Source organism: Pseudorca crassidens, chromosome 10 (genome assembly GCF_039906515.1).
Source record: "Pseudorca crassidens isolate mPseCra1 chromosome 10, mPseCra1.hap1, whole genome shotgun sequence".
Taxonomy (NCBI): domain Eukaryota; kingdom Metazoa; phylum Chordata; class Mammalia; order Artiodactyla; family Delphinidae; genus Pseudorca; species Pseudorca crassidens.
Genome location: NC_090305.1, coordinates 84,556,807 through 84,580,916, shown reverse-complemented (window position 1 = coordinate 84,580,916; position 24,110 = coordinate 84,556,807). Strand labels below are relative to the sequence as shown.

Sequence of the window (24,110 nt, the reverse complement as noted above, 5' to 3'; positions counted from 1 at the left end):
ATGGCTGATCCTCTAGGTCTATACTTGGAATTGGTGGAGAATTATTATTTTCATCAGCTGTCATTACAGGAGCTCAAAGCTAGCAGGCAGGGATGCTTGGCTTTCTCTCTTTAGCCCTTATTTATTTTATTTATATAAATAAAATTTATAAATAAATATTATATATATTTAAAATATTATTTAAAAAAAATAAATATAACATGCGTGCAGAAGAGTACTCAGATTTAAGTGGGTGGCCTGATGAAATTTCACAAAGTAATTTACTGTGTAAGCAGCACCCGGACTAAGAAACGGAACATCACCAATCCCAGGAGTGCCCTGGGCCCTCTTCTAGGACCTAGCTCCCTCCCTGCTGTTCCGATTTCTAATCCCCACACGTTACTATTGTTTTTAGTCCTTGTTGAGATGCAGCAAGGAAATGAACATACTTATTTTATACTCAATGCAGGTTCATCAGTGATTTATTGCACTAGATCAGGGGATACAAACTATGGCCCATAGGCCAAATACAGCCTACCACCTGTTTTTATAAATAAGGTTGTATAGGAATACGGCCAGTATCCCCGCCTGGGCTTAACACTGGTTTTGTTCTACCCCAACAGGAACAATAGGGATGCTCTGGAATTATAATGGATGTATGCGTGAGCAGCCTGGCAAGAATCATTTTCAAACACCCCGCATCCCTGGTGTCAGGGGAGGTGATCCAGGAGACCACATCTGAGCTGCCGTGCAGGGTCGCCCTCCAACATTACTGCCCATGTCTGGTAATAACAGGATACCACCTTGTCTGTTCACCTTTAACCTGGAGGCCCAGACATCCCTCTCTTTCATTACGCGGTGACCTCTCCCATCAGCAGCCCGTGACTACGAAGTCCTTGTTCCTGTGAACTTGGCTGCCATGTGTGATTCTGACTGACAACAGAGACGAGGAGCCCTGGGCTCGGGCGGCAGGTGCAAGCTTCAGGGAAGTACGGTAAGTTCACATTTAATATTGTTGGGAAAGGTTTCATTTCCTTTTTCGCCCCTCAGGAGTTTGCAAAGTGTACATATGGGTTTGTTTGGGAAGGAGGAAACCTGCAGTGACTTTTCACTGTTGCCTAGTCCGGAACTGCATGAGAATAGATGTACCTGAGCCGTCAGTGAGGGCAGAGGCACTGTGTCAAAGGGGTTCAGCCTCTAGGCCTGCCAAGGGCTAACTCTTGGGTTTTGTGGTTTGATAAGGGGAATGTTCTTTTCCTTCTTTCTTTACTTTTAAATATTTTATTGAAGAGAAATGTACCCTCCCCGAGCCGGTATCTCAGTTCCCTTGAATTGGGTCTGTAGCTCTGAGAGGTTCAGCTTTAGAGCTGATTATTGGAACAGACATCTTCAAATCCTCCCTAATCGCAGGCTGGTAGCCCTTCGAGCTTTGCATGTTCTCAGCACATCTGCAAGAGCAGAAGAGCATGGCCTTGCCCTTGTGAGCTGCCTGCTGAAAAGAGAAAACTTGGAAAAGTTTTCTTGAATTTTTGTCTCTCCCTGAACAAGAAGTCTCAGAAAGACTGTCAACACAGACGAGAGAGGCAGAAATTTAGAGACACTTACATTTATAGAAATTTAATTTATAGAAATTAGGGATTCTTTAACCCAGGATGGCAAAACCTCCAGGCAAATTTCCACACACATCAGCCCAAGTCAGACATCCATAGTCAATCCCTGCACCCCTTTCTGCTGAGCTTAGACAAGGCCTCAGACTCATTCTTAACACTGTATTTATTTCTGGTAGCTATTATCAGGAAATAAAATCCAAGCTTAAACAGGTTTATCATTCCTGATTTAAGGATCCCTTTGAGCAGACAGCATATTGTGAATAATAGCGATAATAATAGCTAACACGTACTGAGAATTTATTATTGTGCCAGACAGTGTTCTACATGCTTAACATGGATTCACTCATTTAATGTAAACCACGTGAATACAGATTTTGTTTGGATTACTGTTGCATCATCAGTGCCTACACAAGTCTCTAGAACATAGTGGATGCTTAGTAAATCCTTGTTATTTAAATGAATTCTAAAAATGATAATTATTATTCTCATATTCCAGAGGAGGAAACTGAGCTTAAATAACTCTCCTAAGCTAGTAAGGGCAGGAGCCACGATTAGACATTGCTTCAGTAATTTATTTAGACTTTTAACCACTTTGCTCTACTGCTTCTCATTAGCAGCCGTTTGATATCTCTGCTCTTGTTTATTAATATTTATTAATATCCAATAAGTTGGTTATTCAGTCTCATTGCATCGCTGTATTCTTGCTTTTCTCCCTTTTAATATTTTAAAGAGCTATTTGTCTCTGAAAATAAAGGGAAAAGCAGGAGTTGACATCCAAATGTCTATGGGATTTAGACAGAAGACGTAAGTGAGGCAGGCAGGTCAGGTGGGGACCATGGGGCCATGGAGAGTACACACCCCCTGGGCAGCCACCCCTTGGCTCTAGCAATTGCAGGTATAGGGAATCCAAGCCAATGTTGCCAAATCTTCCCATTTTTCCTCAGAACTAGGAAATTTGAACTTACATATGAAAATACCCAGTGAAAATATCAATCTGAAAAATCCCATATATAAAATGCTGACAAGCATGGCAATTTAAAAAACAAAACAAACACAACGGGCTTCCCTGGTGGCGCAGTGGTTGAGAGTCTGCCTGCCGATGCAGGGGACACGGGTTCGTGCCCCGGTCCGGGAAGATCCCACATGCTGCGGAGCGGCTGGGCCTGTGAGCCATGGCCGCTGAGCCTGCGCGTCCGGAGCCTGTGCTCCGCAACGGGAGAGGCTGCAACAGTGAGAGGCCCGCGTACCGCAAAAAAAAAAAAAAAAAAGGAAAAAGAAACAAACACAACATTGCAAGTCAAAATATCTGTGGGCTCAATCTAGCCCATGGATCTGTAGTTTGCACCCTGTGAAAGAGAGTGAAATTGAATTTGGGTAACTGATCTTGTAGTTCCAGTTTTAAAAGAAGAAAGAACATGGTGGGAGACTGTTGAAACTATTCGTTAAGATTTTAGAATAGGGGTTTCTGGGAACCAGAACTGCAATAATGATAGCAGCTTAATACTTTTGTGTAGTGCTTCATATTTTTCAGGTCACTTCTATATGTGCACTTGAATCTCCCTGAAAATCGTTTTCATGGTTCAGGTACTTGGTCACAGTTAAGCAGTAGGATTCAAGATTCAGATCCTGATCTCCCAGTTCTCAACCTGGTTTTCCTCCAGGAAGACAAACCCTGACGGGGGATGACTAACCCCCAACATTCACAGTTCTTACAGGCCTGTACTTTTTCATCTCATATCTAATCAAGAGGTGAAAGCCTACCATAAGGGACAGAGCTCATGCCCAATCTCTAATGAATATTCAGATGGGAGAGAAATAGGACAGTCGTTTGAGGATGTCTGTATGATTGCTAAAGCATGTTATTCTTGGCAGATCGAGGTTGTTGATTTACATTTGGTTCTCTCCAGATCATCTCTAATTACAAAAATCAGTGCCTAGCAAAGTCTGGAGAAATAATGTAATTGTGGCCTAATCATTGTGTACATTCGTCAACACTCAGCTAATGACTAGTAGGTTTGGGGTTTTGCTTCTCTAAGTGTAGCTAACTGCCAGCCAGAGCCGAAATGGGGCATGTTTGGCGTGTTCCATGGAAACCACTTGAAATTAAGTGAGTTTGAAAATCACCACATGGAGGGAGATTTTTTCTCATCGCTGGGTCTGTGTGGGCCTGTGGAATGTCAGTGTCATGCAGGAAGGGCTCTCGGCATTTGATGCCTTTCTGCCAGGTTTGTATTTGACAGCTGTTCTGGGGTGTCTTTTCCCAGCCACTGGCCTGGCTACTGTCCTAAAGCCAATTAGAGTCTCAGGCAATTAATGTTATTTTCCTCACGTGTTCCTGGAAATACTTGTATCATGTGGCACTTTGGCATGAAATCTGTGACCTTTGGAAATGCAGGCACAAGAAAGCAAACAAGCCAGGCTGAGCGTATCCTGTGCTCCATTAAGTTATGAACAATATGAAAACAGACTGTAGTTGCTGTGCACAGAGATGTCCATGGAGCACTCTGTGTCTCAGGATTCCTACAAATGAAGATGTGTCCCTGCTGCACAATCCAGATAAGCCCTAGATGGCGGGAGGTATACTGAGCGGCGATACATTCACGTATGTTCAGCAAAGTATTCAAGAACATTTGTGAATTGTAACACATTCAGAAGGGGGCTCCATAACTAGTACTTTACACTGATTTGCCACATTTTCAGAAGGATACTAACCAACTGGAAATGCAAAGAAAACCCTAATACTTTAGGAAGGGTTGGAGAAAATGGGTTGTTGGATCTAGAAAGAGAAGACTTTCAGGACGAGGGAATTATCCTCCAACAGGTACAATGAACTGTCCGTGAGAAAGCTTGTCTTATTCCCTGGTTTATCCCCCGGGATTCCTTGTAACCCTTGGCGGAGAAGACTATGCCTAGAGCATAGGAAGTGCTTAATACAAATTTTTCAATGAGTTAAAAAGATGAATGAGTACAAGAAATTTGTAAAGAGATGAAGGAAGCTGATATATGCAGCGGGTTGCTTTATGAGATGTGATCCCTGTTATCTGCTTAAGCCAGGGCTGTAAACCAGTGGCCAGTGGACCATCACATATATGGATGGCTGTTTTCTGCTCATTCAGTGTTTTCTTTAAGTTTGGTGTTTCTAAATAATTTTTAATTGAGATGATTGTGCATTCTCTCTCCACCCCCCCTTCTTTCTCTCTCTCTCTCTCTCTATCATACACACACACACACACACACACACACACACACACACACTCACACACACACACAGGGTACCTCCATTCTGCATTTCAACAATTGACTGGAGATACTGCTGCTCCCATTCAATGAAACACGTGTTTTTCAGTTTTCCTCAGACCCCACTTCTTCCTGTTGTTCTAGACTCAGTTCCATTTCACTCATTGATCTTAACCTTCCTTGCCCCTGAAGGTAGCTGAGCTTCCTGCCCTTGGCTAAAGCAGTGGTGGTGGCTCGCCACCTCCTGAGTGTGGTAAAGGTGGTTCCTATGTTAAGAATGAGACTAGACCAAGCTTTTTACTCCACGATGCCTTGGTTCAGTGATTAATAACCATGCCTTGTTCATCAGAATAAAAACAGCACTGGTCTGGTGTCAACCAACACACAAGCACTTCCTTTCAACCCAACCAATCCGTCGGAAGAAGCACTGCCTCAGTCACAAAATTCCCAGGCCTATAGCGGTCCAGATTGCCCTACATGTCCTCAGGATTCAGGGGGATTAGCTACAACTCCATCTTCATTGCTTCCTGTGCCCCTCTCCTTTCTCACTTTCATTGGTTTCCGTTCAGCTGCACACACAGATCCATCCCTCCAGGATCAAATCCAGGGGCTGTAGGAAATGGAGGTGGGAGAACTCGGAAATGAGTTGTGTCACCAATTAGTGACATCAGCATCAGGAAGAGCTGAAACTGAGCAAGTTTACAGGGAGCTGGGAGCAGGGGCTTGTTTGAATTTAAAGGCTGCCATGGTTGTGCTAAATGCTAATCACTTTTCATCACACTGCCTAATGGGTGTGGAATCTTTGGCTCGAGTTCCTTTCCGCTATTCCAGGCTAGCTCCTGAGACAGCTGCAGAATTCTGGCTCCAGCTGTGCCCCTTGCTCTTTGCTCTCTTTAAAGAACGTGAATTATTCTTAGATGTGGTCCCCCCAAATTTAGGCAATGATTCGCAGGAGAGCTGGAGACACAGCAAGAGTGAAGAACAAACCACCTGCTTAGGATTCAAGGTCCAATTGTTGGCAACACACCTAATCAGGTCAAATTGGTACTAAAACGCTGCATGTGAGTACCTGCGATATCTTACAGATGCTGCATAACCATATTGGAAAAGGCCAAATTGTCATCTTACTCATTGGATAATGGAAGATAGTGAAGTTTTTAGGGTGGATCTAATCTACATTCACCTAACAAGTGCTGAATAAAACCCAGCAAGCCTGGAGAGGGCGTTTGCATGGGGTCACAGTGTTTGCTGGATTGAGAGGTTTGTGTTTCCACCATCTCTCAGGTGCCATAAGCTGGCAGCAGGATGGTGTCCTTGGACCACACATGTTTTGGTCCCAGAGTCAGTGTCCAATATGTCAGGCCATCAAGGCAGCTGGTGAGCAGGACAATGTTTCTGAACTTTTGGAAAATATACCACTTGAGAGTCCAGCTGGGGAAATGCCTGAAATTGGAAAATAATGTAATAGAATATTTGATTTGCCACCAAAGACCTTAGCTGGGAAGACTGCCACATTGAAATGAGAGGACAGCTTGGCTGACTTCGATCTTTCAGTTTTACTTAGTCACGGCCTTATTCGTGGGCCGGGTCCTGGACTCCCTGTGGGGCCCCAGAGTGCCCATTTTACCTCTCCCTCCCCCAAACACTACACGGCCAAGCAAACATTCCAGATAAGCTTTGGAGCTACATCCACAAACCTGTAACATTAGCCTAAGAACAAAGGTCAAGGCCGGTGGTCCCTGGATGTTTCCTCGGAGGGCCTGAAGGTGGCCCTCGGAGTGGATGGCAAGGTAAATGAGATGTCATTTCCATTTAACTCAATTTGCTTTTTCTCCGTGCTGCCAGCCACTGACTGGGCCTCTCAGGCAAAGTTGTTTTTCTGCAATTCACCAGGCCTTTCTGAATATGAATACCTCGGTCCTCCAAGTTAGCCCCAGTGAGTCGCTAACTTGAAAGTGTCCATTCACACCCTAGTTCTCAGGGTAAAGAATCTGTCATTCGCCTGCTCCCCAATATTCTCTGAACGTCTCAGCATGCACTCTATCTATGGAAAGCTGCTTATTTTAAACACCTGCAAATCTCTGTTTTCCCGCCACCCTTGGCAAATCTGAAATGCTGGAGAGTTACTGGTTCCATAAGCAGCCTGCAGCCGGTAACAAATGGGAGGTCAGTGGAAAACACTCCGGCTTCTTTGTGCCTTTGTTGGGACAGTTCTCTCAAGCTTGCTCTGTAGTCTTCCTAGAGTTCCCAGTGGGGCTGTGTTCCAAGTGTCCACAGTCCCGTCTGACTTGGTTTCTGATAGCGCATTGTTTTATGTGCTTCACTCCTTTTGTGCCTCACTTACCTGCTCCCCTCTGGTGTTTCCTGGTACCTCCCCAATAAATTATTTGATAAATTATTTACACTGGAATTCTCCTCTCAGCCTCTGCTTTAGGAGAATCCAGACTAAGACAGTCAGCCTCCATGCAGTAGGGAGGGTGCGCAAGTTAGATTATGAGATTGTGTATTTGGGGGCCTGCATTTGGCCCTGGGTCTTGCTTTACCAGGAAGCGTTGACTCTCCCTAGGAAGCATACCAAAAGCAAAGAAAACTAGGTGGGTGAACCTAAGAAAGGAGAAGGTTGACATTTGTTAACATACAAAGATGGCCAACGTCTTCACGCTTGCTTAGGGTCTGTTTCCCATGGTGAAGTGTAACTCCCAAAGAGGACAAGGGGTCATTCTGTTTTTGTTCACCAGTGTGTCCTCATAAGGTAGACACAAAATATTATTAAGTAGCACCCTCATAACAATAGAATACTTTCTACGTATTAACTGGTTAATTTGTGCAGAAAACTGCAATTGTTTGATGCCTCCATGGGTGAATGATGCCCACTCAGTTGGGGCTGGGGGTTGGGAGGGGGAGGCTGAGTGCTCTACCTGCTGTCCTGGTGGGTGAGCAGAGGATCAGCATGGTCACCGAGAGGGGGAAACAGGCTTCTCCTGGGGAGCTAGTGAAGGGCAACTTTCATCTGTGTTTTCAATATTAGTAGGAGCTCAATAGTTAGAAAAGGGGGATGGGGTAGAGGGTAATAATTGCTTATTCATTCCACAAACGTGCGATTTCGTACCAGCTATGTGACAAGAATTCTGCTTGGCATGGAAAAGCAGCAGTGAGCAAGATAGACAGGGACCCTGCCTTGTGAGACCTGGGATTGAGACTCTATTCACATGGCATTCTGTGTGGAGTTGTAGCAACTGTCCTGGAGGTACATCAAAGAAGTTAAGAAATACATAAAACAATCAAGATTATGATAAATGCATTGTGATAGAGCAGTGATTCTCAGACTTTAATGGACATCTCCATCACGTAGGGATCTTATTTCAATGCAGATTCTGATCCAGGAGGTCTGGGGCGAGGCCTGAGATTCTGCATTTCTAACCAGCATTAGAAGCTGGTGGTGCCCATGCTGCTGGTCCTTGGGCCACACATTGAGTAGCATGGTGATAGACCACTGATGATTAACTCTGTCTGCACACTGGAGTTACCTGAGGAAGTTAAAAATTTACTGATGCCTAATCTCACTCCACTAATTTTCATTTAATTTGACTCAGAGTGTCCTGGACATTGGGAATTTTATAAAACAGCTTTATTGAGGGGTAATTTATATATCATAAAATCCATTCATTTTATTCTCCATTTTAAGTATGCAAGGAAATGATTTTTTAGTATAGCTACAGTTTTGCCAACATCACCACAATACAAGTTTAGAATATTTCCCATCATCCCCAAACATCCATTGTATTTGCAGTCAATCCTTATTCCTACCCTCAGCCCCTAGGCAAACACTGTTCTACTTTCTTTCTGTATCAATTTCCCTTTTATGGACATTGCATATAAATGAAATCATACAATATACGGTCTTTTGTGCCTGGCTTTTCTCATTTACCATAATGTTTTTGAGGTTTGGCCATGTTGTAGCACGTATCAGTACGTCATTTCTTTTTGTTGCTCAATTGCTTCTGTTATATGGCTATACTGTATTTCGTCTATCTATTTACCAGTTGACTGACATCAGAGCTGGCTCCACTTTTTGGTAAATAATGTTGCTTTAAATGTTCACATATAAGTCTTTACATGGGTGTATATTTTCCTTTCTTCGGGGATATCTAAGAGGGTATTTACTGGGTTATATGGTAACTCTATGTTTAGCTTTTTAAGAAAACATCAAACCGTTTTTAAAGTGGCTGTACGATTTTACATTCTCACCAGCAATGTATGAAGATTCTAGTTTCTTCACATCCCCACCAACGCTTGTTACTGTCTCGGTGATTATAGCCATCCTTGTGTGTGTGAAGTAGTATCACATTGTGGCTTTTGTTTGCATTTCCTCAATGCCTAATGATGTTGAGCATCTTTTCCTGTGATGATTAGCCGTATATATATATATATAGCTAATGCATATATATCTTATTTGGTGAAATGTCTGTTCCTATCTTTTGCCTGTTTTTAACTGGGTTATTTGTCTTCTCATTGTTCTTTATATATTCTGGATATAAGTCCTTTATCAGATATGTACTTTTGAAATGTTTTCTCCCAGTTTGTGGCTTCTTTTTTCATTTTCTTAACAATATCTTTTGAAGTACAAAGCTTTTAATTTTGAAGCAGTCCAATTTCTCAATTTTTTCCTTTATAGGGCATGCTTTTGGTTTCTTAAAACTCTTTACCTAAGCCAAGATTACAAAGATTTTTTTCTATGTTTTTATCTAAAAGTTCTGTAGTTTTAGCTCTTGCATTTAAGTTTGTGATCCATTTGAGTAAATTGTTGTGTATGGTATGAGGTAAGGGTCTAAATCATCTTTTTGGGTGTGGACATCCAATCATCCCAGCACTATTTATTGAAAAAGAAATCCATTCCCCATTGACTTATCTTTCCACCTTTGTCTAAAATCAATTGATCATACATTTAACAGTTTATTTCCAGATTATCAATTCTGTTCCATGTATCCCTATATGTATCCTTATGTCCAGGGCCACATTGTCTTGGGATTTTATTATAATCAGGATTTGTAAAAGGTCCCCAGGTAACTGTAATGGATAGCAAAGTTTGGAGATCATTATGATAAAAAATAATTTGAGGGGCAGGGTGAGGAGGCCACTTACGATAAGGTGGTCAGAGGAAGGCCTTTCTGGAGCAGTAATGTTTCAGTCAGACCTTAAAGATGAGAAGAAAACAGCTATGAGACGAGCTGAGGGAAGAGTATCCATGAGCCATACTCCAGGAGGCACTTTGCCAGGCCAGGCTGGTGATGGTTGCAGTCCGGCTGAGAGGCTGTGATAACTCCCGAGGTCCTGGCCCGTGAAGCCCCAAGTTCCCAACTCTGCATAATCAGCCAACACTTCATTCCTCCATTGATTTTCAAATTGGGATGGGTGTAACCTCCTTGAATTACTCAAGAATATAGCACAGTATATTCCACAGAGTAAGTTAAGGGTATAGCATTCCCTTATTCATTCATTCACCCATTCATTCAGTAAATACTCATGGAGTATCTCCTGCATGCAGAGCCATATACTAAGCACTAGGGTGTAATGATGAGTGAAACAAAGTCTTTGCTTCATAGAATTGGCAGAGCACCTCCCTAGAACATCAGTTGCAAACACACACACACACACACACACACACACACACGAGTTGTGAGATTTGAGCACAATGGTGGCAAAGGAAGAAATTGGCACGCAGCATCTGTATAACTGTTGGACTCCTGCATTTCTTCTAAAGAGACAGAAATAGATATACATACTCTCAAAAGGACCCAGTCTAACTGCCTCATGTATGATACAATTCTTTATCCCTTGGCTGCAAATCCCCCTTCTTTGCGCTGCTTTGTGATACTGGTGCTAGACCCTGTAAACATTTCCCTTTGCTGACCAGCAGAATGTTAGCTTTTGTCAAAATTGAACAGTAGAATGAAACTCTAGAGGCAGGAAGACCTCCCTTCAGAGTTTCAGTCTCCTGTTATTTATTATGCAGCATGGAACCTGAGTGATGTGTACAGACCAGCTCCAGTGGAGCCCCCAGGCCAAGGCTCTCACCCCTGACTGCCCAGACCTGACAGTGGCAGGCCACTTCCAGAGGCCAGTACAGATCTCTGCCCTCTGGCAAGTTTCTTCTCCATCAGCCGACTGCACGCTTTCTGGTAGGTGCACCCTCTTCAAAGGGGTTTGCATTTTGCCTTGTGGGCGGAGACATTGCCTTGTGTGCACTTTGGGGGCATCTGGCCTTTTTTCTTTCTTTTTTGATCCCCAGTCCCTCCAGCCCTTCTTGGCATCCTCCACATTGGGGGATGTGCTGCTCTCCCTGCCTGTGAGGGAGGCTGGGGCTGCCGGGCCTTCTTCTTCCACCAGCCCCTTCTTCTTCCTCGCTGCCCACGCTTCCTCAGCCCAGAGTGAGGAGCCACTCTTTGCACCTCCTGCTTCTGGGCCTCTTAGAATCTCTTTACCCTTTTTTTTGTAGTTAATGATCTTCTCCTAGTTTACACTTTTTACATTAAAATTTTTCTTTTCAATTAGCCAGTGATGTTTCTATCTTCCAACTGGTCCCTGACTTGACAGAGCCCAAAACTAAGAAAATCATTCCGTTTCATTTGAGCTCCAGCAGTAAGATACATTGAATGGTGCCTTCAGATTGGGAGGAGAAAAAAAAAGAAAACAGATCGCTTCACTTTTTGAAACCCTGGACTAATTTCACAACCCTGTGTCACACAAGAAGCCCATGACCAATCCACGTTTCCCTAGGCTTTGCAACTCTACCACTCTGTGCCAGAGGTGGTTAAAAATTGATGCTGCCACTCCAGAGAGCATATTTCATTTTCCTCCCAACTCAGGTTTGCTTCAAGTTTGAGGAAATTGTTGGAATGGATAGAAAAAGATCCAAAGCAGCATCTTAGCCCCTGGGATTTGTAAATAGAAAAGTGTTCATAGCAAACTTAGTAATATGGTGGCGCTTCATGCCCCAAGACTGTATCTTAGGCTGGTATGACGTAGAATGGAAAATTTGGGGGCGTCTGGCCTTTTAAATGTGTGCATTTTCCCCTCTTGTTTATTTGTGAAGGAAGCAATACGGCACAGTGTTTTAAGCATACAGAGTCTAGAGGCCAGTCGCCTAGTTAAATCCTGGCTCAGCTGCTTTTTTTGTGATCTTTCTTGGCCGAGTTACTCCACATGTCTCAGTTTCCTCATCTGTAAAATGGGGACAATAATAGGACCTATATCATAAAAGGCTGTTGTGAGGATTGAATGAGTTAGTACATAGGAAGTGCTTACATGAGTACCTGGTGCATCGTATGGGCTGTAAGTATTAGCTACCATGACACAGTGGTGATGGTAATGATGACCAGGTAAATGCTAGAAGAGATAAACATGAAGAAGAAATGCTATGAACACTTATTAAATATTGTGTTCTGTGTATTTACTTGCCAAATCTCACTTAACCCTCTAATATAAGATGGTTTTTATTTTGTAGATGAGGAAGCTGAGGCTTAAACAGGTTAAACCCCAAATCATAGTTAGCCAACTGCAGAGCCCAGTTAGGGTTAGGGTTAGGGATTTCACATGTCTCCCTGGCCCTGGATAGTTTCAGTGCTTCCATTTCACAGATCTTCTTTTCCTTGCCTATCTTTCCAGCCTTGGGTCACACCAAGCTCCTGCATGTTTTCTTGAGAGTAGAGAGTCCTGGATCATGATCGCTCCCACCTCAGGACCTTGCTCTATGGCGACCCCTTTGCCGGAGAAGTTCCTTCTCCTCCTTCTCACCGAATTAACCTCTCATCAAGTCCTGTCCCACTTGACGCTGTTCATGATGATGGAGTTTGTTCACGATGCTAGGGTGCCTGCCTCCCAATCCAGGTGCCCTGGCGTGGACTGGTCTGCCTGGCAGAAGGTATGCCTTTTTCTAATTCTTACAAGTTTACTTGTGACACTGTGAGTCCACAGGGCAAACACACTGGAGCCAGAGCCTTTTCCTAATTCACACTAAGGTTTCATGCCCCTGTTATGAGGTCTCATAGCATCACTGACCTTGCCTTTATAGTACTTACCACTGTTGTAATTTTTCCAGCTTTTTATTATTAAAAAATCAAGCCCATACAGAAATTGAAAGACTAATACAAGGTATATGCTTACATTAACCACCTAGATTCCACTATCGTTAACATTTTTCATTTATTTTTACTGTCTATATACCTATTTAACTTCATTAAAATATCGTCAAAGAAGAACACCTACAAAAAAAATGCACTAATTCTAGGCGTACAGACTGATGAATGTTCGCAAAGTGAACACACCTGTTGTGGGGTCACCACTCTGACCCTAGTCTGGGTGAACCTCTGCATAGGTAGGGAATCTGCAGGGCAAAGGGATGTGCACATTCCGTGCTCTTGCCTCTTCTGAGAACCTGGAATTCCAGGTTTTCTGCCCAAATGACCCTGAGTCCACCTTCAGGTCCTGTTTGGTCCTCTTCTCCAGGTCTTTTTCCCAGACCACATCCCACTAGACCTAGCTGATAGCTTAGGGGTTGCTTTTTACTAGAGATGAGAAGAGAGCTTGAACATACAGGATGGGATGTCCCAACAGGTTTATGAAAGGTCCCTCTATAGTGTGGGACGAAGCCACGTGTGGCCCTCCAGTTGTTCTCCTGTCCCAGGCCCCGCAAATGTTACAGGTAGGCCTGCTCCTTGAATTCTTAGCGTTTACGGGACATCATGTTCCCCTTCATTCATTCATCCTATTACTCATTCTTCCATCCATTCAGCCAGTATTTACTGACCGTAAGCTGTGCGAGGCACTGGGGCCCAGGTTATAGAGCAAAGAGCTATAAGCATCACAGGCAGAGCTGACACACAAATCCAGGAAATGTGGCTTCAGATCCACACTTGACCACAATGCTATTACTGTAGAATATTGAACCACAGAAAGTGGGTAACAAATAATACATTGTTTTTTTTTGTTTTTTTTTTTTGTTTTTGTTTGTTTTTGTTTTTATTTATTTATTTTTTTAACATCTTTATTGGAGTATAATTGCTTTACAATGGTAGTTAGTTTCAGCTTCACAACAAAATGAATCAGTTATATATATACATATATTCCCATATCTCTTCCCGCTTGCGTCTCCCTCCCTCCCACCCTCCCTATCCCACCCCTCCAGGCGGTCACAAAGCACCGAGCTGATCTCCCTGTGCTATGTGGCTGCTTCCCACTAGCTAACTACCTTACTTTTGGTAGTGTATATATGTCCATGCCTCTTTATCGCTTTGTCACCGTTTACCCTTCCCCCTCCCCATATCCTCAAGTCCATTCTCTAGTAAGTCTGTGTCTTTATTCCTGTTTCACCCCTAGGTTTTTCATGACATTTTTTTTTTAAATTCCATATATATGTGTTAGCATACGGTATTTGTCTCTCTCTTTCTGACTTACTTCACTCTGTATGACAGACTCTAGGTCTATCCACCTCATTACAAATAGCTCAATTTCGTCTCTTTTTATGGCTGGGTAATATTCCATTGTATATATGTGCCACATCTTCTTTATCCATTCATCCGATGATGGACACTTAGGTTGTTTCCATCTCTGGGCTATTGTAAATAGAGCTGCAATGAACATTTTGGTACATGACTCTTTTTGCATTATGGTTTTCTCAGGGTATATGCCCAGTAGTGGGATTGCTGGGTCATATGGTAGTTCTATTTGTAGCTTTTTAAGGAACCTCCATACAGTTCTCCACAGTGGCTGTATCAATTTACATTCCCACCAACAGTGCAAGAGGGTTCCCTTTTCTCCACACCCTCTCCAGCATTTATTGTTTCTAGATTTTTTGATGATGGCCATTCTGACTGGTGTGAGATGATATCTCATTGTAGTTTTGATTTGCATTTCTCTAATGATTAGTGATGTTGAGCATTCTTTCATGTGTTTGTTGGCACTCTGTATATCTTCTTTGGAGAAATGTCTATTTAGGTCTTCTGCCCATTTTTGGATTGGGTTGTTTGTTTTTTTGTTATTAAGCTGCATGAGCTGCTTATAAATTTTGGAGATTAATCCTTTGTCCGTTGCTTCATTTGCAAATATTTTCTCCCATTCTGAGGGTTGTCTTTTGGTCTTCTTTATGGTTTCCTTTGCTGCGCAAAAGCTTTTAAGTTTCATTAGGTCCCATTTGTTTACTTTTGTTTTTATTTCCATTTCTCTAGGAGGTGGGTCAAAAAGGACCTTGCTGTGATTTATGTCATAGAGTGTTCTGCCTATGTTTTCCTCTAAGAGTTTGATAGTTTCTGGCCTTACATTTAGGTCTTTAATCCATTTTGAGCTTATTTTTGTGTATGGTGTTAGGGAGTGATCTAATCTCATACTTTTACATGTAGCTGTCCAGTTTTCCCAGCACCACTTATTGAATAGGCTGTCCTTTCTCCACTGTACATTTCTGCCTCCTTTGTCAAAGATAAGGTGACCATATGTGCGTGGGTTTATCTCTGGGCTTTCTATCCTGTTCCATTGATCTATATTTCTGTTTTTGTGCCAGTACCACACCGCCTTGATAACTGTAGCTTTGTAGTATAGTCTGAAGTCTGGGAGCCTGATTCCTCCAGTTCCTTCTTTCGTTCTCAAGATTGCTTTGGCTATTCGGGGTCTTTTGTGTTTCCATACGAATTGCAAAATTTTTTGTTCTAGTTCTGTGAAAAATGCCAGTGGTAGTTTGATAGGGATTGCATTGAATCTATAGATTGCTTTGGGTAGTAGAGTCATTTTCACAATGTTGATTCTTCCAATCCAAGAACATGGTATATCTCTCCATCTATTTGTATCATCTTTAATTTCTTTCATCAGTGTCTTATAATTTTCTGCATACAGATCTTTTGTCTCCTTAGGTAGGTTTATTCCTAGATATTTTAAATACATTGTTTTATTCTCTTCTCTATACTTCTAGCTTTGCTTACTTCCATCCCTGCCCAAACTATCTGTTCACTAGCAGAGGCACTAGGCATACACATTGGAAAACCCACATAGAGAACAGCAACCAGGTCAGATGCTATGTGAGCACACACACAAGAAGAACCACCGGGGAGCAGAAGGTGGGGCAGGGAGGCTGGGGGGATCTGAAGACATGGGTCTTTGGTGGAGTCTGAAAGGAGGTAAGATGTGGAGCAGCAGAGAAAAGCAAAGAGCAAGCTCCTTGGCAGAGAGGTGGCATCCACACTTCCGGGCGGCCCGACACCCACTCAGTGAGTCAAGCTCAGCACAGTGGATAAAGTCTACATGAGCCTCCCCTCCCTTTCTCCAGGATGATTGCTGAGCCCTGCATGCCCACTTTCCCCTTCTTGCCAAGGCCCTGTAAGTAGCAAGTAAGGAGCTTTTTGCAATATTTCCTCAAGGGGAAAGTTAGGAAAGAAAAATTGCCATTCCCTGGGCTTTCAACCACTGCCTTCCACCACCAGCCTCTTCAACCCTCTACTACTCAGCGTATGTACAAAGCACAGCAAGATTTGCAGCCTTGTCTGTGGCCTCTTTGAATACATATTTTTACCGTCTGTGGGGGGATGGTTCTTCAACTGGTCACCCTTCCTTCAGCTGGGAGGCCTGAAAGAGGAGGTGGTGCAGGCGGACACTTGGAATGATTTCCTCCAGCCCAAGTGTGAGTCCAAAATGTTTTCATCAGAGACCATTTAAACAGGACCTCACAGCCCACATCTCTTGCCCAGTCCCACTTGTTAATGGAAAAATAACTCTTTGCAAACAGAGAATTGGCAAGGAACAAAATGCTGAAAACAATACCAAATTGTAGTCATCCTTCATCATTCCCTTCCCGTAAGTGGATGAGAACAAACTTGTTATTGAGCATATACTTTAAAATCTTTCCCAGCTATATTATTTTTCCACATAAGCCAGCAGCAGATGCTATGGGTGTCCCACCCGTATCCACTTGCTTTTACAACTTGATTGCATACCTCCAGGTCTTCCAACTCCCTGCACCTGCATTTCTTCCCCTGAGAGATTTTCTGGCCACCACCCAGCAGCTGGAAATGCACCAGTAGTCCTCTATGAGTTTCTAATGGTAGTTGACGTATGGATACCCCAGCTCCGCATCCTTGTGTGGGATGGCTCTGAGACGTGGGGTCTATGCTGACCCCCCCAGAGTTCTCCCAGAGGGTTAAGCTTCACTTCCCCATGATAATAACAGTTTGACAACACACCCTTTGTTGCCTTCCTTCCCTTCCCTGTCTCACTTCCACCTCCCCTACAGTGCTTCCTAGAATCACCTCCCAGGGAAACTACTTCCACTCAAATCCTTGTCTCAGGGTCTAGTTCTAGGGATCCCACACCTAGAATCTTTGTTCAGCTTTTTACGTTAGGGAAGCAAGGCACTACAACTTGAAGAAGGTCCTTTTAAGTAGGAGAAAAAGCAATGAAACTGTTTTCCCTTCGAGCAAATGTTAGGGAATTATGCTTGCTTTAATTTGGAACTAATTGCCCATAAATCTATTTTGATTGTGTCCAAGTTAAGACCGTTTTAGTTCTAAGTAATACAAGACCCACTTAAGCTAGATTACATTTTTGAAAGGAGAAGTGAGGGGCTTTAATCATAAAGACCCTGAGATGCCTCTCAAGGCCAGGAATGTATCTGAGGCAGAGGGACGAATTGGAACTAGGAAGTGAACAGCCATCTTGCTCTTCCTCTGGAGCTGCAAGTTCTCTTACTTTTACTTCATTTTGCACATCTGCTTCTTCTCTTTCTGTAGAGTGGCTTGTCCCACCCCATTGTATCAATGGACAAAACTTCTGAGTTTTCCTATTTTCTTTTCTACCATGGAGCTAATTCAGAATTCCTGGGAGAAAGCCCTGATTGGCTCACCTTGAGTCAGATGTCATCTCTGATCTAAGCAGAGGTGGTAAGCAAACTGGGTTAGGGGAGAGGGTGTTAACACATACCTGCTGGAGTGTATGCTTCTGGAGAGCTCAAAGAAGATGGCTGAGGTCTGGCGATACCCCAGAAGAGTGTTATGCAAGATTGGAAGCAGAGAAAGATAAGAAAAAAGTTTTTTAATTGAAAACCTTTGGTTTTCTGCATTTGGTCCTCACCTATTTGGACATTTGAAAGATGCCATTTAGTTCCAAGAGGGCAAATTTTTCCTTTTTTAACATCTTTATTGGAGTATAACTGCTTTACAACAGCGTGTTAGTTTCTGCTTTATAACAAAGTGAATCAGCTATACATATACATATATCCCCATATCTCCTCCCTCTTGCGTCTCCCTCCCTCCCTCCCTGTCTCACCCCTCTAGGTGGTCACAGAGCACCGAGCTGATCTCCCTGTGCTATGCAGCTGCTTCCCACTAGCTATCTGTTTTACATTTGGTAGTGTATATATGTCCATGCCACTCTCTCACTTCGTCCCAGCTTACCCTTCCCCCTCCCCGTGTCCTCAAGTCCATTCTCTACGTCTGCGTCTTTATTCCTGTCCTGCCCCTAGGTTCTTCAGAACCAATTTTTTTTTTTAGATTCCATATGTATGTGTTAGCATATGGTAGCATATGGTATTTGCTTTTCTCTTTCTGACTTACTTCACTCTGTATGACAGTCTCTAGGTCCATCCACCTCACTACAAATAATTCAATTTCGTTTCTTTTTATGGCTGAGTAATATTCCATTGTATACATGTGCCACATCTTCGTTATCCATTCATCTGTCGATGGACACTTAGATTGCTTCCATGTCCTGGCTATTGTAAATAGAGCTGCAGTGAACATTGTGGTACATGACCAAGAGGGCAAATTGTGCATATAGTATGCAATGCAAAAATGCCCCTACTCATGAATACCATACCAAAGGTCACTCAACTAAAACATGTTCTTACAGTCAGCGAGCTAAAAAAAAAAAAAGTGGTTTCTAAAGTGCTTTCACCTGGGGAAAGGAGCAAAAATGTGGAGTCTATCCATTCCATTTCCAATGTATAGTACTGTGTAGATACGGCAGGAATGCTGCCCCACTTTGGATGACCTTGGGAGCTAAACTTTCTGTATGTATTATTTTTTACTTCAAGCAGACCTGGGTTTGAGTGCCAGCTCTGCCAATTTCTAGCTATTTAATTTCTGAAAACCTTACATTCCTTATCTGTAAGATGGGGGTATCAATTTGATAAAGTATTAATTGATAAACTGCCTGGCACATCGGGAGGGGTATAGGAGTACAATAAATGTTAACTATGAATGTTGTTGTTGTTATTGTTACTAATCCACCATCCATGTAACATTTCTCACTAAAATATAGCATTTCTCATCAAGAGGGTAGTGAAAACTTCTGAGAGTCAGTGAAATGGTAGAAATGATGAGTTCCAGGGACTTTCAGCCTCGGTCAAATTCTAGTTCTGACGTTTATTACCTGTGTGTTAACTTCTCTCTGCCTCAATTTTCTGATCTGTAAAATGGGGATTAATCATTACAGTAACTACCTCTTATGGTTATAGTTAGGATTAGATGAGATGTAAAGTGCTGAAGGCAATGGCTGGTGCAGAGTAAGTACTCAATACATGAGAGCTGGTAATACTGTTCGTATGAGTCACAGCTGTAGGAAGTGTTCTTGTTGGAAATCTGCTTTTTAGTCTGCCGGTGAGACGAGGTGAGAAGGGAGTCTTTATAGAAATGTACATAGATCCTCATAATTCACACATGATCTGTCACTAGCCCTATCTCAGTTGAAAGGATATCTCAGTAGAATTAGATTAATATCCCAGTTATTAGTGGTGAAGCTTGGTGTCAAAAATCATATTTATTCCTCAAGGCAAAAATAAGCCTGCTTTGTATATGAGGCCACTGGGCATAGGCCAGATTTGCTCATTCAGTATGAAATATTCCAGACCAACAGATTCATAAATATATATTACAGCCCAAGTTTACTGATAGTAAGAAAAACTCATTTAGGTCTATTTTTGTACATTAGGCAAGCCACTGCTTTAAATACTAACTTGTCTGCTTTTTGAATTGAATTCACATTTATTTCTGCGATTCTGGTAAACTGCTGTCCTTAGTTGCAAACCCTTGACTCCATTGCCATCATCACGTTTACAGCACTGACCCTGGGTACAGAGCCCTGGGCTTCTCACTGTACAGTTACCTGGAAATCCAGGTAACAATCCAGGTGATTGTGATGCACACTCAGGTTGGAGGACCCCAGGGGTAATAGACATGTGGTGAACTGTAGGTTCGTTCCACTGGGTTTTGAATCCCAATTTCTACAACTCTTTAGCTGTGTAAACTTAGTAAGTTACTTCATCACCATACCTCTGTCTCTTCTTTTATAATGCAGGGCAATAATAGTTCCTCCTTTTTTAACATTTATTTATTTTATTTATTTATTTTGCCTGTGCCGGGTCTTAGTTGTGGTACTCAGGATCTTTATCTTTGGCATGTGGACTCTTAGTTGCAGAGTGTGGGATCTAGTTCCCCGACCAGGGATCGAATCCGGGTCCCCTGCATTGGGAGCACGGAGTCTTACCCACTGGACCACCAGGGAAGTCCCTATAGTTCCTCCTTCATCAGATTGTTGTAATATTTAAATGAGATAATACATGTAAACCACTTAGTATCTGGCATACAATAAGCACTCAAAAAATGTCTGTTGTTATGACTATAGTAATCCCATTTCACAGATGAGGAAGTTGAAGATAAGAAGATGAGGGGGGTAAGAAGATTTCACTGACTGAACTGACATTTCAATTAGGGCTTATGACCCCAAAGTCCTCACCGCATTCTGAAAATAGATCAGATGATATCAGGAAGGGTTGAGATGGGGACCATACCCCCAAACAGGATTGACCAAATTCAGTTTTCCGGTGTTTTCTAAGTGATCTCACTCAGTGAAAACAACTCTTGGCTTGGATACCAGTCAAAAGAAGAGTCTAGCTTTAAGTGTTGCTACTTACCTAGTTATTCTCTCTACCAGCCTGTGCTCAGTGAACCCTTTCCAAGAGCCCCACCTCATCTGGGAGGCTGAGAGCAATAAAGACTCTGTGTGCTCAGTTCACACAAGCAATAGAATTTTTAAAGTTTCCTCTATAACCTTTGAAAATCTTTAGAAAAACAGGTGAGGGGCCTGAAAGAAAGGCAAACATGGGAGTAATAAGAAAATCTATCTCCTCAAGCCGTCCTGAGGATTAACTGAGATCATGTCTACAGAGTGTTTCTAGGTACAGTGACTGGCAGTTACTAAGTAGTTAATAACTGGCAGCTTTGCATGAAGGAACGCAGTCAAACCAGCCAGAAAAAAATGTCCTTCTCTAACTCAGAAAAGGCTTATTTCATTCTACTTGGTATGATAAAATTCCTTTAAAGGGCAAAATCAGCACCCAGTATATGACCCTTTAAGACTGAGGCCCATGGCAGGTGCCAACTTCCACCTTTCAGCAAAGGCCAAACTGCCCTTAACTCAGGTGCTGACCATGGGGCAGGGAAACTGTCAGGCCACTCACCTTGACATTAGGATTCCTCATACTTTAGTGGATTTAATCAGCAGCTTTCTTTCTCAGTAACTAAAATCTGCATTCAGTGTGGCATCTCCTTTGCTGTGGTTTCTGCCATCCACACTGTGATGAGAAGTTTTTCTTGAGGGCCCTTCTAGGCAAGCAAATGTCTGGTTTTATCGACGGGGTCTCCCAGACCTGCGTTCAGGTCCTTTCTTCAACTTAACAAGCTGTGTGCTCTTCAGCAAGGTGCTTGACCTCCCCAGCTCCTCATCTTCTTGTCTGAAAAAGGAAGATAATGACAATGATACATACTTCAGGGTTGTCAAGGTTAAAAAAATAATGAACTGAGAGATGAGAGGTTTCTCAGAGCGCCAGCTCCTTGTAAATACTAGGTAAAAGGTGATTGTTATTATTGTTTTAATTGGTATTATTTCTGCTTCTGGTACAACTATATTTTAAATTTTCTTATAGATGAGGAAACAGGGGTGAAATGGAGATAGTAAGAGAATCTACCATTTGGAGTTAATGGAAGGAATAGTATAGATGCACACTCTGTTGAACTTCTTAAGTGAATGTTCATTATAAACAATAGTTAGGGGACAGACACCAAAAACAATGGGAACTATGAACCTGCAGCCTGCAAAAAGGAGACCCCAAACACAGTAAGTTAAGCAAAATGAGAACACAGAAAAACACACAGCAGATGAAGGAGCAAGGTAAAAACCCACCAGACCTAACAAATGAAGAGGAAATACGCAGTCTATCTGAAAAAGAATCAGAATAATGATAGTAAAGATGATCCAGGGGGCTTCCCTGGTGGCTCAGTGGTTGAGAGTCCACCTGCCGATGCATGGGACGCGGGTTCGTGCCCCGGTCCAGGAAGATCCCACATGCTGTGGAGTGGCTGGGCCTGTGAGCCATGGCCGCTGAGCCTGCACGTCTGGACAGCGGGAGAGGCCAGAGCAGTGAGAGGCCCGCGTACCGCAAAAAAAAAAAAAAAAAAAAAAAAAAAGATGATCCAAAATCTTGGAAATAGAATAGAGAAAATTAAAAAAACATTTAACAGGGACGTAGAAGAACTAAAGAGCAAACAAACAATGATGAACAACACAATAAATGAAATTAAAAATTCTCTAGGAGGGATCAATAGCAGAAGAACAGATAAGTGACCTGGAAGATAAAATAGTGGAAATAACTACTGCAGAGCAGAATAAAGAAAAAAGAATGAAAAAACCTGAGGACAGTCTCAGAGACCTCTGCAACAACATTAAACGCACCAACATTTGAATTATAGGGGTCCCAGAAGAGGAAGAGAAAAAGAAAGGGACTGAGAAAATATTTGAAGAGATTGTAGTTGAAAACTTCCCTAATATGGGAAAGGATATAGTCAATCAAGTCCAGGAAGTGCAGAGAGTACCATACAAGATAAATCCAAGGAGAAACATGCCAAGACACATATTAATAAAACTATCAAAAATTAAATACAAAGAAAACATATTAAAAGCAGCAAGGGAAAAATAACACACAAGGGAATCCCCATAAGGTTAACAGCTGATCTTTCAGCAGAAACTCTGCAAGCCAGAAGGGAGTGACAGGACATATTTAAAGTGACGAAGGAGAAAAACCTAAAACCAAGATTACTCTACCAAGCAAGGATCTCATTCAGATTTGATGGAGAAATTAAAACCTTTACAGACAAGCAAAAGCTAAGAGAATTCAGCACCACCAAACCAGATTTACAACAAATGCTAAAGGAACTTCTCTAGGCAGGAGACACAAGAGAAGGAAAAGACCTACAATAACAAACTCAAAAACAATTAAGAAAATGGGAATAGGAACATACATATTGATAATTACCTTAAATGTAAATGGATTAAATGCTCCAACCAAAAGACATAGACTGGCTGAATGGATACAAAAACAAGACCCATATATATGCTGTCTACAAGAGACCCACTTCAGACATAGGGACACATACAGACTGAAAGTGAGGGGATGGACAATGATATTCCATGCAAATGGAAATCAAAAGAAAGCAGGAGTAGCAATTCTCATATCAGAGAAAATAGACTTTAAAATAAAGACTATTACAAGAGACAAAGAAGGACACTACATAATGATCAAGGGATCAATCCAAGAAGAAGATAAAACAATTGTAAATATTTATGCACCCAACATAGGAGCACCTCAATACATAAGGCTAACAGCCATAAAAAGGGAAATCGACAGTAACACAATCATAGTAGGGGACTTTTAACACCCCACTTTCACCAATGGACAGATCATCCAAAATGAAAATAAATAAGGAAACACAAGCTTTAAATGATACATTAAACAAGATGGACTTAATTGATATTTATAGGACATTCCATCCAAAAACAACAGAGTACACATTCTTCTCAAGGTCTCATGGAACATTCTCCAGGATAGATCATATCTTGGGTCACAAATCAAGCCTTGGTAAATATAAGAAATGAAATTGTATCAAGTATCTTTTCTGACCACAACGCTATAAGACTAGACATCAATTACAGGAAAAACTCTGTAAAATATACAAACACATGGAGGCTAAACAATACACTACTTAATAACCAAGAGATCATTGAAGAAATCAAAGAGGAAATCAAAAATACTTAGAAACAAATGACAGTGAAAACACGACAACCCAAAACCTATGGGATGCAGCAAAAGCCATTCTAAGAGGGAAGTTTATAGCAATACAATCCTACCTTAAGAAACAAGAAATATCTCAAATAAACAACCTAACCTTGCACCTAAAGCAATTAGAGAAAGAAGAA

At 42.1% G+C, this 24,110-nt stretch overlaps 1 long non-coding RNA gene across 3 annotated transcripts in view; it reads left to right on the top strand.

The window, feature by feature from the left end:
- Positions 1-609: 609 nt before the first annotated feature.
- LOC137233131 (uncharacterized) overlaps positions 610-24,110 on the top strand; it is a 57,664-nt gene continuing 34,163 nt past the window's right edge. For 2 of the 3 annotated variants that reach the window (XR_010947311.1, XR_010947309.1), the window contains exon 1: positions 610-973. This is a non-coding gene — a long non-coding RNA (uncharacterized lncRNA). The remainder of the gene's footprint in view (positions 974-24,110) is intronic. The other variant, XR_010947310.1, reaches the window with a different exon arrangement.